Genomic DNA, 17,451 nt, shown 5'->3' with positions numbered 1-17,451 from the left:
GCAACACCTATAACGACAAGAAAGAACAGGTTAGCATTACGGTCTTCAGTGACAGCTCTTCACTTACCTGGTCCATCGGCTGTCACCAACGCCTCGCGCTGCATTCCGGCATCTGAAAGACAAAGGCTTACCTACTCTTCGTGCGCTCCGGAGGTCTTTACACTGCATTCCGGCATCTGAAAGACAAAAGCTTACCAACTCTTTGCACGCTCCGGAGGCCTTCGGCGCTGCATCCCGCATCTGAAAGACAAAACAAGGTGCGTTTAAAGACATTGGGGAACTTTAATACTCACGTGCCATTACTCCTTTCCACATCTAACCCAGTGGGTATTCCGGCACCCTGCAGCCGCTCCGAACTTGTACCTGCAAAATAAAAAGACAGTTAGAGCGCATCGTGAAGCAGGCAACAAGCGCTTACTTACGTGCTTCCAGGCGCTTCTATTCATCACACGGGCTCCATCTTCAACTCACTTCAGCCCGTCATCCGCCATCGCCGGAACCCTGCAAAACAAGAAACATCATTACTAAAGACTTTAAAGACATTAGAATTACTCGAAACTTACCGTTTGTGCAGTAAACGACGGACAGCAGTCCTCTGAAGTCAAGAGGCCTGCTCCCCTTATCCAGTGAAGAAACTGGTTACAGCACCCTGCCCCGAGGCAGATGGAGAGCACGGCGTTCACTTACCTAAGGTGAGAGCGTTAACCTTTGGGGTTCTACAGGAGAAGAGAAAGGGAAGAAGAGAGAGACATTCAATAACCCAGTTCCTTAATCCCATATTTTCTATCTGCAGACATCTTACCCTTCGAGTCAGACATACAGTGCACAGAGGTCCAGCCCAAAGAGCCAGCCATGTGTTACACATCACCTTTGAAGATACGGTATACGCCCAGTCAAGACCGGCGCCTCTACGGGAATCAGGTGAGCGTTACACCTCCTGAGTCCCATCCCTACTGGCCTGCTCCTTTCTTGCCAAAGCCTCCTCCACCCTCCTGGTGTGCTCTAACAATTTCTGATGCTCTTTTTGAAGGTCACCCAGTCCCTGGAGGGCCAGGTGCTTTTCTTCATTTTTTTCTTTTAATTGACAGACTTCCTGGCCTAAGGTGTCCCTTTCCTGACTAAGAGTTTGCATCTGTGCCGCCAGGTCATCCCTCAGCCTTTTAAGGGCCCCAGCTTTCTGGCGTTCTTGATCAAACTCTGTCTGGGTATCCAGGTCTTTCAAAATCAATGTATTGCTTTCCTCTTTCTCTCTGTCTAGTCGGATTTGCAGGGTGGCTACCTGCTCTGTGCATGCCTTGTTGAAGTCCAGTTGTTGCTCCAGCTTTTTCTGGCTCTGCAGTAGGGAGTCTAAACCTTCTTGGTGCTCCTTCTGCAAGGCCAGAAATCTGGTATCCTGGTCAGCCTTTTCCTGTTGCAGGATATCCATATCCTCCTTTATTTTAATGATGTACTGTCTACTCTTATTTTCTGACTCCTGGCTCCTCTGCAGCCTCTGCTCAGAAGAGGCCAGGTCAGATTGGACCTTCTCTAATGCCCTCAGTTGCCTATTTGCCAGATCTTGGCCTTCAGCACATTTGTCCTGTATAGCTTCCATATATAAATATAAATATGCCGCTACCCTGGCAATCTTGTTGTGCCTTAGGGGCCATATATAGTTCACTCAGGGCCACATGTAAGGGACCCTGATCTCTCCATATATCTGACCCTGTTTCAGTGATCTGGGGTGCGATTGCCTGCAACCAGACCACCTGGTCCTGATGAGCCCACTTACCTCTCACGAATAGCTTATGTAAGAGGTGTTCTCTGGCTATCTTGATATCTACCAAGGTAGTCATTCTGGAAATTGATTTCCTTCCTGACTTACAGAAGTTTGTATTTTATTTTGCAAAACAGACTGTTTCCTTAGAGCGTTCCTTTGAGGGGTGTTTTTACTGTGTAACACGGCGTGGTGATCCAACAGGATTATGTATCCTTTCAGTTAGCACACCGTATTAATCTGCACAAGTGCAAGATCTAATCCAGAATCCCGGACGAGCCCCCAATCTGTTAAGTGACTTCAATTCAGCAATCCCACTAAGTCAGTGCCTCGTCTGGGACGCCCAAGGGAAGCCCTTATTTATATATTTTTATGACAAGTTATGCTCTGGATGATAAACCCTTATATAACGCCCCTCTCTTTGAATCCCCCTGACCTCACTGAGCCAAGAAGTAGGTTTGTTTTGCAATTTAAAAGATTTATTGGAAAATTAAACAATATATATATATATCACACTTTTATAATAAATTAATATTTGATATCACACTTAAGAATATGACAGTGATCAACAATGGATAATATTACAATTGTACGCTTATTTAATTACTTAGGACTTGATATAGGAAGGAAAGGTAACTGAGAATGCTTTTAGGGTTTCCAGGAAATGCAATGATGAATAAAATGCAGTACAGAAATAAACTGATAGGGTTTCACAAGGGATAATATGTTCACTTTTCCCCTGGTGGCAATTCACTCCACCCCTATGCAATATAAGGAGATGGAAGTGAAGCACACGGTTTTCAGGAATACAATCACAATACAATACGAATTTCAATTCCCCCCCTAGCAAGTTTAGAGAACAGGGATGATTTTAAAACACAGGCAAAATACTTTAAATGTGGTATGCAAAGAAGGGAAAAATATGCTAAAAATGATTTTAATTCCCTGTAGGAGGTTCAGGGTAGATGATAGCTATTTAAGATTAGTTCAAGTCACACTGGCAATGCTCAATGAGGGGTTAGCAGGTTGAAAACAAAATTTTAGCAGTTCAAGCAAAAGCGGCTATTTTGACAGGAGCTAATTGGACCAAATCGCAAATCGCAGCACTTTTTCCTACTGCGTCGAGCGCGATTACGGAAAAACTATAATGAATAGAAAGTCAGTTTCAGGCTTGTTGGAAAGCTTAGAATCTTAGCTTTAAAATGAAAGTTTAGCACACACGGTCCCAGAGATACGGACGATTTTGTGGAGTTTTTCTAAATGAAAGTAAACTTCAGAATGACAAAATTACACTTTTACAGCTTTGAAATGACAGAATGAACACACGATTCCTATGATGCAGTTCTGGAAAGGTTCAAATGTTTTGAATGAGATTATTTTAAACTAAGAGATTGGTTCTGGCACAGTTCTAGCTGAGTACTCACACTATAAATTTGAAATAGGCCATCAGGGTCTGGTCAGGTTGGCTGCGGTTCTCTCGCCACGGACGCTCTTTAGTACCGGTTCTGCTCACAGCGATCTGGTCTGGGTCTCTGGTTCTGCTGGTCTCGATCAAGTGGATTCTGGATACAGTACTGCTTTCTAGGTACTGGCACAGGGTTCTAGGTCGAATCAAACAGTTCAGCCCGGCTGCTTGAATAATTTGCAAAAGATTTTGAGGCCTGCTGAAGAGGATTCAGCTTGTGGATTGGCCCCTGCTTTAAGTTCTGGCTTGTTCTGGATCTATCTGGAGTTGAGTTCTGGATTTTGAAGTCGTCCGGCAAAATGCTTTGCAAGAAAGTGGAAAGTGAATGTCTTGCCTGTCCAAAGCAGTCTCTTTTTATGTGTTTTGAAAATGGGTGTGTGCGTGGGCATAACTAAGCCTGCCCCTCACAACTTGTCATTGGCCAAGTCCTCCTATCTCCCTTGATTGGGGGAAGGAATGGAGTGTCATTGTGATGAGGTATGTTTTATGAGTCAGAGGATACTCCCCTTTGCATTTACTTAGAAAAATCAATTTGACCCAAAACACATATTCCCAGATCCACAGTTTGTTGAAATTACATATACACATTGCAGATGAATTTAAGATACACTCTTGCCCAACTCTGATCTTTCTAAGAGCTTGGGTTAAGAAATGACAACATTTTGTGCTTTTTAGTGACTTTCGCCATATTGGTTTTTCCTCAAAATTTACACAGACCTGCACCCCTTCCCTGAGCATATTACTGGAAATTACTATGTCTCTATCCTAAACACAGTGTCTGCAATATTAATAAATAGCGGGGTTCGGTCCCAGAACACCGCACAAAGTGGAGTTTGGTCTCAAATCGTGAGGGCATTTCATTTTAAGGACCTCCAAATTGTACATTTCTGTGAGCTTAATACAAGATTTCAGAAGCATTTAACTTAAACATATATTTGCAGCAATATGAATCCACAATCCAGTCTGGCCCGCCCCCAGAAGCTTGGCGAGTCAGAGATCACAGGCCTCTGCTTTCTCCAGAAGACTGTTTACAGTCCACACCCAAAATCAGCATACCCCATTCAATTGAAAGGGTCTATTGTATTGTGTCCTGCAGGCTGCAGGGGAAACTCCTCCCTCTCAATCAACAGGGCCATGTGATATCCTGGGCTGTTGTGTGTGTCTCTGAGGGGTTAATGGTTCTCAGGAAAAGCAAGTCTTTTGAACTTTTAATTACATAAGACCCCCTTCTGTTCACTGCACATTTCTGCAAGAAAGCTCTCATGTCAGGATTTATAGAGCGCCAGCGCCGGTCAGTGTCCAATGCCGGTACTGCACCTATTTTTGACAGCTGTCTTGAATTAATACATTTCAAAAAGAAAGGATTTTACTTGATAGTATATGATCCTTGCTTGACATGGCATTGATGTGGATCTGCAGTAGAGTAAAGTAAAACACTCAACCAGAGTTGTTTTTTTGTCTGGTGGTTCCGGGCCCATGATCTTAGCAGTTTTTGACATTAATAAAACGGATTTTGAACAGAACCATCTTTCTTTGCACTGGTGGGTGGCAGGTCAGGGGACCATTTTTGTGTGCGCAAAACGGTGCGGTTTTCCCGGATTCTGGCACAAATGTGGGCTTTTCCGCCATCTTGGATTTTCTAAGCCCACAGCACCAAATGTTGCAGCATAATAGTTCAAACGTGGGTGAAGACACCCAACAATTTCAAAAGTCATACTTTGCCTCTTCGGGGGAGAAAAAGTGGGGGAAGCCATCCTACTTAGCGACAAAGTCCCATTATCAAAAATTACGGTATATCGAGATCCTGAGGGCAGATATCTTCTATTAAAAGGACACTTCCTGGAGCAACCGATTACCATAGCTGCAATTTACAGCCCTAATATCGCCCATGAAAAATTCCTACTAGACTTACTCCCGATCCTTCCAGCATTATCAACAGGATATCTTCTCATAGACAGAGATCTTTGTTGGACAAAACTCTTCCCCCATCTAAATCAGACTTTACCCAATCCCTAGGCCTAGCCAAACTTCCCAGGGAAACAGAAACTGTAGACGCATGGAGACTACGGAACATGGGGGCCAGCGACTACACCTTCTACTCTAACGCACACAAAGGCTTCTCACGGATTGACCTAATTCTGGTCACAGGCAGCCTATTCCCCTGTCTCGGGAAAATAGAAATCCACACACGTATGATATCTGACCACGCCACAGTATCAGCAGACCTATGAATAAGAGGGTACCCTGTCCCCCCTCTGAGATATTGTAAGCTAAATGGTGCCAACCTGCTAGACGAAACCATCAAGGCAGATGTAGGGGAGTCATTATCCAATTATTTTAAGGAAAACACAATATCAGACATGCCCATAGAGACAATCTGGGACGCTATGAAACCGTTAGTCAGGGGGACACTCATTAGTGCCAGTACTGAACAGAATCGGGTCTGGAACATCCAAGCAACAAGCTTGGAGATGAAAGTACCGGCACTGTAAAGGGAGCTAAAAATCTGTCAAACCCGGAAAACTAAAAGGGAACTGAAAAAAAGCTAAAATAGCCCTCGGGATTCACGCGGCAGATCGCTCAGCTAAATCACTAGCATACACAAAGCAGTTTTACTACAACAAAAGAAAGAAAGCAATTCGAATTCTGGCGTGTAAACTGCAGCAGGTGCATAAAGGAATAATATAGTTCGGCTCATTGGGGAGGATGACAAAGCTCGATACATTGCCAAGGAAAAGATGGAAACCCTAGAAGCCCACTACAGCACAATCATGGCAGGCCCACCAACCTCACCTGGAAAACAATCCCAATACCTAGGGGCCATCAGAACCCCCGCCACAAGAACCCAGTTAGAATCCTTAGAAGTCCCAATATCGGTGGAAGAAGTATCTGAAGTCATTAAATCCCTGAAAAGCGTGGCCCCGGGCCCTGACGGGCTCACAGCCAAATTTTACAAAACATATGCACACATTCTGGCCCCACGACTCACTTCCTTATTTAATTCCTTAATATCCACTGCAAGGATCATCAAATCAATGGCGGAATCTCTCACCATTCTAGTTCACAAGCCTGGGAAAGACCCGAACAACCGGACTCTTATAGGCCTATAACGCTGATGAACAATGATGGAAATATTTACTCTAAGGTCCTAGCATCCAGATTGAAGAAACATCTTCCAGACATAATAGATGTGGATCAGACGGGTTTCATTCCAGGACATGGGACATACGATAACATCAGACGCACGCGTGACCTTATTGAGAGTGCCAACAGAACGGGGGAGAAGCTACTGGTCATTTCACTGGATGCTCACAAGGCATTTCATCTAGTGGACTGGGGCTACATCAGACACGCACTTACACACTTGGGACTTGGCCTTAATTTTGTGAAATGGAAATTTTTGAACTATCAAAACCCATCCACACAACTCCGGGTGAATGGTATTCGATCGGAGCGGATACAAATCTCCAGAGGCACTCGACAGGGCTGCCTGCTATCACCCCTGGCGTTCGCATTGTGCATGGAACCTTTTGCTGAGTGAATCCGACAAAACCCAGGAATACGGGCACTCAAAGTAGGGGGAAGGGAATATAAAGATGCACTGTATGTGGATGATGTACTCTTAACTATAACCCAACCAGGCTCATTTCTGGATCCCCTATGGGAGGAGATTGACGCATTTAGGAGAGCCTCCGGATTCAAGGTAAATTATAACAAATCATCAGCATTAGCAATTAATTTCACAGAGAAGCAAAGGGAAGACCTTAGCCCCCTACTCCCTGGGCAGACTCCTCAATCGGATATCTGGGGGTCCAGATCCCCAAAAACCTTACCCACATTTACCAAAGTACCTGCCCACAATTATTTAGAGAGTTCTGGAATCACGTGGGGCACTGGATGAATTTTATCAATGCGCAGCTCTCCCATCACATATCCCAGAAAATGATCTGTACTCCTTGCAGAGAACCATGTTAAAATTAATTTGGAGGGGAAAACACCTCGAATAGCGAGGAGTGTCATTCTGCACGGGTGGGGCTCAGGGGTATGGGGAGTTCCAGACGTGTCCAGATACAGGCGGGCAGCACAACCATCTCACAAATTTACATGGACTCAGAACATGGACCAACCACATTGGAAACACACAGAGGAAGCCTGGTGCAAGCCCCCCCCTAGCTGATCTCCCACACACCCCATCACTGAGAACACAAACAAATCTGGGCCCTCTCCAAGCAATGCAAAACACGGTGGCAAGCTGGAAGCCAGCGGCCCGTAAATGGGGATGTAAGTGGACACTAGGCCCACTCACAGCAATTTAGAACAACTCAGAGTTCTCGCCAGGACTCCATTCACAGGGTTTCGCTGCCTGGGAAAAAGGAGGCCTCTGGAAAATATCTGACTTTTTGGAAGGGGTCAGCCCACTCGTGTTTGAAGATTGCAAGAGGAAATTTAAAATCCCAGAGGGGGCGCGGTTTCATTATAAGCAACTCTGTCACTGGATCTCACAAAGAACAATCAGGCAAAGGGGCGCCAGGGCAGTAACATCATTAGAACTGACACTAACATCGGCCATCCCACGGGGGAAAGTCTCTACTCTGTACCACCTTCTGGACAGAGCAGATGCTACTTTCAAAGAAAAATATATGATCAATTGAGAAAGGGACCTGGAGCCCACATTAGAGATCGAAGACTGGGGCAAGATTTGGACCAGAATGCATAAAAGCACCTAATATGTCACAAACAGAGAGGGAGGGTATAAAGTCTGTTATAGATATTACATCACACCAGTGCAGCTACATAGATCCAACCCAGACATCCTACCGGACTGCTGAAGGGGTTGTACCTCCAAGGGAACATTGTTCCACCTATTATGGACCTGCCCGAAGGTGAAAGTCTACTGGAGGGGGGGGCTAAAACAGATTAAATCAATTACAGGACTGGCAATCCCATGGGATCCGGGGATTATACTTTTGGGGGGCACCGGTGAAAGGGAAATGTCCCCTCCCATGCAAAATTGTGTACTTATGCACTCACCTCTTGACGCCAGCCAAGATTGCCCTGCCCAGGCTCTGGAAAATCCCTGAGGGCCCCTCAATTCCAATATGGTGTTAAAAATGTTGGGACACTGTAGTGGTTTAAAAGATCACTGCGATCCGCTCAGGAAATCTGAACTCCTTTCGTAATACTTGGGCTCCATTTATGAATTATGTAGAAAAGTTTCTGGCACTTACCTGAAGGCCCCCACTGACCCGCTGGCTAAAATGAGAACTGTGAGGGGGGTGGAAGATGCCAACCCCAATATCTGATCCTCTGGAGAATATTATAGCACCCGAGGATTGTTCCCCGGGAAGAGTCTCTCCTTTGAATGTACTGTTGTGTACTGTATGCTTATAAGACGCCACCTTGATGTCGTTGTCAAATATTTTTGAAATGTCTAATAAAATGTTTGTTTGAAAAAAATATATATTCAGCATAGATGATGTGTCCTGCTGTCTTAAACGGGCCTGTTGGTCACAAGATCTCTGCCTGATTCTTTTGATCTGTTCCCCCTATATAACCACATTCACCTTCTTTTGCTTAATCACTCTAATGTCCCGCCTCAGCAAAGTTTTGAATCAGCCACTGTCAGATCAAAATATCCCTTCATGTTCCTGACTTTTTCAACCCTACCCTGACATTTTTCTGACCAGCAAAAACCATCCTCATGCTATCCTCGAGAAACCCCTCATTTTTAATCAACTGAAATGTATTCATTTTCCACTCAAATTTGGAGTTGTTTACCAATTTTCCCACATTTATATTATGCCTTTCAGTAGAACCCTTATTCCAAATTATTTTATGCCCCCTACTATTGGTGGTCAAATTACTAGAAGCATGGGTTATAGAGACCTTTAGGTGTATGTCAATTTTTGTTATCAGAAAACAATGATAGCTCAATTTATTGCGCTCTATATTAAGTTCTCAAGACCTCTCAAGCAGCCCTTGATCCACAAAGATGTAGTCCAAAGTATAATCACTTGTCCCCTGATGTCAATTCAGTTTACCCAGAAGGTCACCTTGTATAGATCCATTCAACATGTGTAACCTTATTTCTGATGGACAATTTAGCCACTTATGGCCCTGTTTTATCTTTTTTGACCTATCAACGCTGCTTGTGGGAGCATCTTTGACATGTTTTACTTTGTCATCTTATGCATTTATTTATTTATTTATTTCCATTTATAAAGTGCGCAAACTGCCCTCGTGCATTGAGACGCTGTTTCAGAATATACACTTAATCCAGTATTTTAGGTGCAGGTTGACTGCTTAGGAACAAATAGTACTCCATGGTTACAGGGGAACAGAGGAGAAGGCTACTTGAACAGTTTTGTTTTCAGAGCCTTTCTGAAAAGTGTGAAAGAGGTTTCTGTTCTTAGTTCGCGTGGTAGTGAGTTCCAGGATTTTGGTGCTAATACTTCGAAACTAGATACCCCAGCTTTGGCTCTGTTGAAGGCAGGGATTGTGAGTTAGTGCAAGTATATGTCCCGTTTAGGTCTGAGTGTTTGAGCTTGGAGAATTCTTTCCACTAGGTAGTGGGGTGCTGTTTGTGACAGGCATCTTGTTTCAGAGTAGAGTGCAAGTCTCCTCCAAGATGTAACACCCATCCACATTGCTTTGTTTCAAATCCATAACGAAATCTGTTGGTTCCCAAAGAAACCTGATAGTGCTCCAACCCTATGTGCCAATAGATGTTAATATGCATGATTTTATTAGTCCCTTCAGCCTCATGCCAGCATACTTCTACAGCTAGTATTCCTTGCTGTACAGAAAATGTCGGAATATCCCTGTAGGACGGACTAGACCACGTTTCCTGAATTAAGACTATTGCATGGTTTCTCAGCAATATCCCCAACTTTGGGTTTACAAACAGTTGTTTATGTCCTCTAGAGTTCCAAGAAAGCATTGTAAATATAGAAACAGTTCTCTTCACTAACTAGGAGGAAACCCGGTAAACAGTAGCCCACCCACGGGTGAGGAGTGTCTACTCTGCCTGGACCCGTGTGGTTATTTAAACTCTAATTATACATACCATTCTAACATATAGAGGTTCTCACAAATCGGAATGCTCAACAAATAGAAAAACTGCCCCTATACCTGTGGCCGTGACATCTGTAACTTCTGCGTCTATGGTGGGCTTCAAAGGATCCAAAAGGACCTTAGGTGTACATACACCGGGCTGCAGGCTTCCTTGTAAGTGAAAGTGCAGAGTGCTGTGAATAAGACGAAACGATCTGTCAACAAAAACTTTTCAATAACAAAACCGTGCCAGAGGACGGCAGAGGGTGGCATCAAATGATCTCCGTAATAGCAAATAGCCACCTGTAAATGCATGCGTACCTAGAGTCTGGCATCAGCTGGGCAAAAAATGCTCCTATCCTCGGTAGTCCGCGCACAGTGGACCGCACGCGGCTTTCAAGTGTATACATGTTGTCAAGCAGACAACATACAGTCCTTCCATGTGTTTACACCTCGAATGGCTGTGTGATATCCTGCCCTCCATGTTGGAATGGAGAGACACCCCATCAATATGAATGGGCGGGACAGATCAAAATAGCAATAACTCGCCTTTCAAACTTTTCAAGGGGTGAGCATAAAATATCAATAAGAAATTGATAGTTAAATAAATAGTTCCATAAACTAGCCAGTAAGCCACATTCTAAATTATAACTCAATGATCGACTACCGGGTGGGAGAATGCGAGCGCTCAGCCACTGGGGATTCATAATTGGAGGGGCCCCTGTTATTCTAGTGTACCAGTGCTTGTAAATGCCTGGAAAACATGCTAAGGTTCGGAGAGGAAAAGTAGTAGATAATGTACAAAATAAGGTAGAACACGAGGTCAACTGTATCAGGTCATACAAAACAATTTCAGATCAAAAACAATTTTACAAATAACATGGCATGACAGGGACAAGATACATCTCACTTCTCTCATTATCACACATAGTAGACTCCATAACTCCATAATAAGCCTGGTCAGAGCAAAATCGTATCATTGTTTTTGATCTGAAATAGTTTTGTATGACCTGATACTGTTGACCTAGTGTTCTACTTTATTTTGTACATTATCCACTACTCACTTTTCCTCTCCGGACCTTAACATGTTTTCCAGGCATTTACAAGCACTGGTACACTAGAATAACAAGGGCCCCTCCAATTATGAATCCATCATAAGATCTTTGATCACTCTTCAACTTATTCTCACGCTGACTCAGCTTTATGACCCTCCCAAATGGGTAACTTCCTAACTCCTCTCATTCTATACACCATTTTGTGTCTCAAAGCCTCCAGCCCCACTCATCCCTCTTGTGGTCTTATTGCAAACATTATTGGTCAACTCAATAGACTCCAACTTATTATACTGTGCCGACCTACTGCGTTCCTCCTGCACAGAACTCAAAGCACCCTTCAATACCCTAATGTCTGGGGCCCAAATGGTGCCATCGAGTTGACCGTTCTACCACCCCTTTTACAGTGTGATCCCAGACCCTCGAGAAACCCTTCCTCATGATCTCTGATAACCTTCCTTTTAATCTTGGGGTCACCACTTGAATTTTTTTAATTTCCTATAGACTCTTCATGAGTCCTGTTGGAAACTAACGGACTCTCCTCGCAATCTTGGCTACACCGGGAGTATCTTCTACTCTGAATTGCATGAATTCCAACTGACCCTCTTTTTTCACAACCTGAGGTAGATGGCAGATTGGCACTGTGCTAATCAGTCTCCTCTTTTTCCGAGTTCGCCATAAATATTACCCTGGACACTCTTGAGCTTTTTCCATAATCGTTCCTATAATGTGAATCAGAATTCTTATGATCTGTTTGCATGCCAATTGATTTCCATGCTATAGAACGAGGATTAATTAAACCACTCTCGTTATTTGGTCCGTCACTCATACTAACAGTTGTAAATTAAATATCCTTGGAGTTATAGAAGTATGTATATTTTCTACAAAACTCACACCATCCCACTCTGTTTGTGTTGCCAGAGTACTACCCTCCATTGCCCTCAATAGCACCAAATCAACACTCATCCCCTCACGACCAACAGATATGTGTTGCTTAGTGTACAGACATGCTAGCGCTTTATCTGTAAATTGAGTATCCTGAGGTGCTTCTGCTTTATCTGTATGCACAATGTCACAATCTCTATTATTCCCCACTGAGCTATCCACCTCTTCCAAATCTGACACACTTTTTATAGAGGATTGCCGACCCGTGACCTGTCTTTTACTGTTGCCAGTCCGTAAAAAGGCTTTGTAAATGCTCACATTTCTCAGAAATGTGCCGATGCTCTCGTTACTAGTTACAGATTTGATTTTTTTTATTTCTTGCCCCGACCTGGACTTATGTTCTTTGACTTCTTCACTGGTTTCTACTGCCCCTGCAGCTTTGAGTTCAGGCCGGTTTGTTTTAGTAGTTCCCTCTGCCAGAACTACAACCACTTTCTCCTGTGGAGGCAGCGAATTTGGTTTGGGCAAATTGTCCCCGGAATCTTTTCCTGGAGTATTGTTCTTGTCTTGGGAGATGAAGGAACTCTGAAGCATAGCAGTGGCTTGTGAGAGATCTGATTCACACGTGCCTAGTTGTAAGTTCAAACTTAATTTCGTTTCATTATGCACGTTCCCCCACTTGTAATAAGTGCCTGTAATAAAATAGTATTCTGCTTCAACTCCGTTGCAATATCATCAAATAAATTGGAACATGAAGAAAGTACCTAATTTTAGAGCTGTCAGTACCCTTTTAGCATTTTCCTCCATTACCATCTCAGAGTTCTCCAGGTGGGGTGATGAGAGCTTTCGTTGCCATGGACTAGGTGTAGAAATATCAGAGGACATAGAGTCACCACTGTCCTCACTGTCTCCTATGGAATAGATTCCTGGAGTGTAATCCCGCTGTGGTGACAAGATATTACCCAAAGGTGTATGTTGCTGAAGTATTTCTAACAGGTGTCAGCAGAGCTCCAGCTGTCGACCCCCCTGCAAATTCAACATCAGTTGTTTCAGGTCTCTTCCCGAGTCGCCCCCGTATTTTCAACAAAGTAGATTATTTTCCATTTATCGCTCTGCCATACTGACAAGACCTCTTCATTCCCTTCCATAGATGTAAAGTCCCCCCTTCCACCTTTTCATGGGGAAAGAGGTAGCGGGAGAACATGGACCATATCAAACATGAGTTCATCCAACAGTGGTACTTCAGGTTAAGTTAAGCTTTGCAGGGCGTACAATTATCCAGAGATCAAAGAAAGTAAAAGTCAATTTGCACTCACCGAGTCCAAGCAGTGCCAGCAAAGTATGTATAGCAGCAAAATTCCAACTGAGCAGATTGGTAACATTCTGCGTCCTGACCCGCCAAAGCAAAAGCTTCCTGCAGGCCTGCAGTATTGCGTGCACCCTCCACCATTAATCTGCAAACTGGCAACTGCTTCAACACTCTGCAGCACTCTCTACACATGCTCTGTGCTGCCTCCCATTCTTGAGTATCTCATAGGAGTGTCTCAACGATAGGCGACAAGAAAAGACTCCAAATGAGAAAAGCAGCATTCCATGCCAACTGCTTCAACACCCTGCAGCACTGTTCGCATCGAAAACTAAAATAATGTCCTGTTCCAGAAACCACTACCCATAATATATATTGTTCTGGACAAATTCAAAATAGATAACGTGGAATTCTACAATTATTTGCGGGTATGCTTTGACAAGGCTTGATCTTGGAGCTCTCAGATCCAAAAATGTAATGTTATACTGAACTGAAAAACAGGTTCTCTCCTTGGCTTTACAAAAAGATTTGGCAGCATGGCCATTGAAGCCATTCTAGAGATGTATAGGGTCAGACTCTCTCAGCCACATTGGATGCCGCTGAGCTTTGTGGCTGTAGCGGTGCTACTTCGCTTATGTTAGTGAAAATACATTTTTTAAGAAGTTGTTGGGTTTACGACAAGGTGCCTCAATCGCAGCAGTAACACTCGAATAAGGACAATCATGTATTATTTACCTTGCTCAACTAAAGCCAGATGTATTCTGATTCAAACTTTGGGCATCCCCAGAAATAGGAATGTACAAAAACGCTGTGCAAGATGTCTTGATTAATAATCACTGAAAGCACGGGATATGGTTTAAACATGTAAACACGGTGCTGTTAAAGATTGGCCACAGTGGTTTCTGGTTTGCTCCAGAAACCATAATGCCGGAGAGGTTACAGATAGTGGAATCAGTGTACTGGGAATGGGATCTGTTGCACTTGTTGCTTGTTAACTAGTCTAAAATCCTCTTTCAAGTCTACATGCGCAATAGGAGTACAGTCAGCCTAGAACGATATCTAACCTGGATCATGAAAGCTGTGGAGAGGTCTTTGTATATAAAACTGCGTTTTGGAACCCTCCAATTAAAACACTTTACAAAGAATTGGACAAGGGAGAGAGATGTTGGCTGTCCAATGTGTGTATACGTAAAGGAGGAGGTCTATCACTTTATGGATGTTTTCCCTCATCTGAAACCCTTACGGAGGAAACGGTTAGTACCACTTTTTAAATTGAATAACATAAACACGATAGTTGGGGCTTTGGATTTTTGTAAAAGCCCAATTAGTAATTGTAGGATGAATACTGCCTCGAGCTATCGTGCAAAAGCTCGGAGGCAGAGACAAAGAATGATCGAAAAATAAGCTACGATATGCTGTTGTGCAGGTATGTATGTATGTTATTTTCTGCAAGTAATTGTTTTCTTAGCTTTTACGTGGACATTGATTCATGTCATACTATTGTTTGTCTATAGTTTTATGGTTGACTATGAACCGAAATAAAGCGTACTACTACTAAATATGTTGACCAATGCAGCTGCCTAGGACATACTTTCATAGCTGACTTCAGAAACTGCAGGTTCTTATGGTCGCTCAACACTGTGCTGGTATGTTGTGCTCCCAGCAGAATAAAGGGGCTATTCTGCACAAGATACCTTTATAGATAAATGTTCTCAATGGGCAATGGTGTAATTATGTTCACGAGATTCAATTTACTTGAACAGTGGGTCTCTGGAACAGTGGGTCTCTGGATGCGTGGTGTGCAAGGCCCAAGGTCATTGAGAAAGTATTGTTTCTATTTCATAGTTAGAAGCATCCGCTTCGCTCATGAATGCCATGGAAGAAAGGGATGTAAAAGAACCAGAGCAGTGGTAAATTACCTTTAAAGTGCATACATTCCTTGTTTGGCTTCCTGGACCTAGTAACAATGCACCTTTCTTCGACGTATTATTATTATTATTATTATTATTATTATTATTATTATTATTATTATAATTATTATTACTATTATTATTATTAGTAGTAGTAGTAGTAGTAGTATTATTATTATTATTATTATTATTATTATTATTATTATTATTATTATTGTTATTATTATTATGGTATTAATTGAATGCAGACCTTGTTTCGGGAAGGAACAGAGTGCTTTATAATCATAGGGGGAAGAACACAGTGAGGGCAGCAGAGAAAACAGGAGAGTGGAGCTAACGGATGAAGGTGGATAAATGCCAGCAGGGTATCCATAAACAACGAGGGGGTAGACAGTGAGGAGCAGATAACTGAGTCTCAGGTAGGGTGGGGAGTACATTCAATACTTTTGTTATAGGTACCACTAGAGTTCCATAATTTTCAATAAAACTATAATAAATGTATGCCTCGCCTAAACAAGGGTTGTGCCATTTTCAGAGTGGAGGGATTCGGCTGAACCAAAATCGACCAGATGTTCCATTTGGACTCCTGCAGCTGATATTATGAAACCCGGAAACTCATTTGTGGAATAATACAACTGACATGTTTAAGCTTTGCAAAATGCTTCAGACCGTTCAGGCACTGTAGTACCTCTCTGACCTGTTGTCACAGTTCTTGTTTAAGTGAGAATAGATCAATAGATTGCCAATATCGACTATTATGGGTACATCCAGGGAACCCCTTATGGCTTCATCCAATAACTGTTAAAAGGTGGCAGTTGTACTGTAGAGACTGATTGGCATAATTTGATATTCACATTGTCTGAATCATGTTCTGAAAGCCATCTTCCATGTGTCTCCTTCACGCCTCACATCGGGTTATATTCGATTTGTTGTTCAAACTTCGTATAAATGGAGGCACACCTGATTTAATCTAATAACAGCCAAATTAGCAGTAGCATGATCAATTTCTAATCGTTATCAGTGTTGGACTGGCCTGCAGGGAACTATGGAGTTTTCCTGCATGGCCTCTTCACCTTTTGTGTGGTATTCCCAAATGTTCCCATAGAAGGGTTGGGTTTGCTGAACGTCTGTAATACAGAGCCTATAATAGTTCCCAATTCACCCATGATCGCTATAGGGTTGCTGGTATGAAGTGCCCAGTTATTTTTGGAGACAATGAAGAGAGCCCTATGACAAAGTCAAAGTCAAGGGCCGAGTAAAGTCATTTCGGAGGTTTGCCGCAATGTATTTGTTCAAGTGCTTGTTCCATGCTTCCCTTAAAGCTTGTACCTAGCTTCAAGATAACACTGTTCCAGGTTCTAGGTCTTTCCTACCATTTAAGGTCCTACGTGGTGGCGGCATCTCAGCACATCCTTTGCTGAAAGAATCTTGATACTTTTCATTCTCAAGAGGTCATTTTGGTCATCTAATTATGTTCCCTATGGCATAGTTGACTGAAGCTAGAAAGTGCGCCATCTAGTAATGAGTGCATATTTCTGGCTGAGGGTGAACATATGCTGCTGGATCGTTTAACTCCTGCCTTATGCCTTGATGAATTAGTGCCATACTTCAGTCTGCTGGTCAGTCAACTTCTACGACCGGTCAATTGGATTCAGTGATGCTCATCAACTCCTTTGTTTCATTGGTTTCTTCTGTGACCCACACTCACATTTGCTGTTGGCAACTCACTCTCACTCCATGTATTCACAGTTGCTGCATTTATTGCATATTATTAATAAATACTAGACTTGATGTATTAGTACACCATGCATTTCTCCTTAATTCGTTTTGCTTTTTAAAATAAATATTCTAATATAGATTAGCATTGCCAAGCCTTGCTGGTAGTCTGAGCATAAAGCAGTTCACTTAGCTTCCTGCCTTTTTCCAAAGTTTGAGTTGTCATAAAGGCTTTCATCCATGAACAAGGTAATGATATTATCTGATTGGAAACACATACACACTGTGTTGCCTATTCACTCATATGC

This window comes from Ambystoma mexicanum, chromosome 5p (assembly GCF_040938575.1).
Source record: "Ambystoma mexicanum isolate Mex_15411 chromosome 5p, UKY_AmexF1_1, whole genome shotgun sequence".
NCBI classification, from domain to species: Eukaryota; Metazoa; Chordata; class Amphibia; order Caudata; family Ambystomatidae; genus Ambystoma; species Ambystoma mexicanum.
This window is presented reverse-complemented; position numbering follows the sequence as displayed.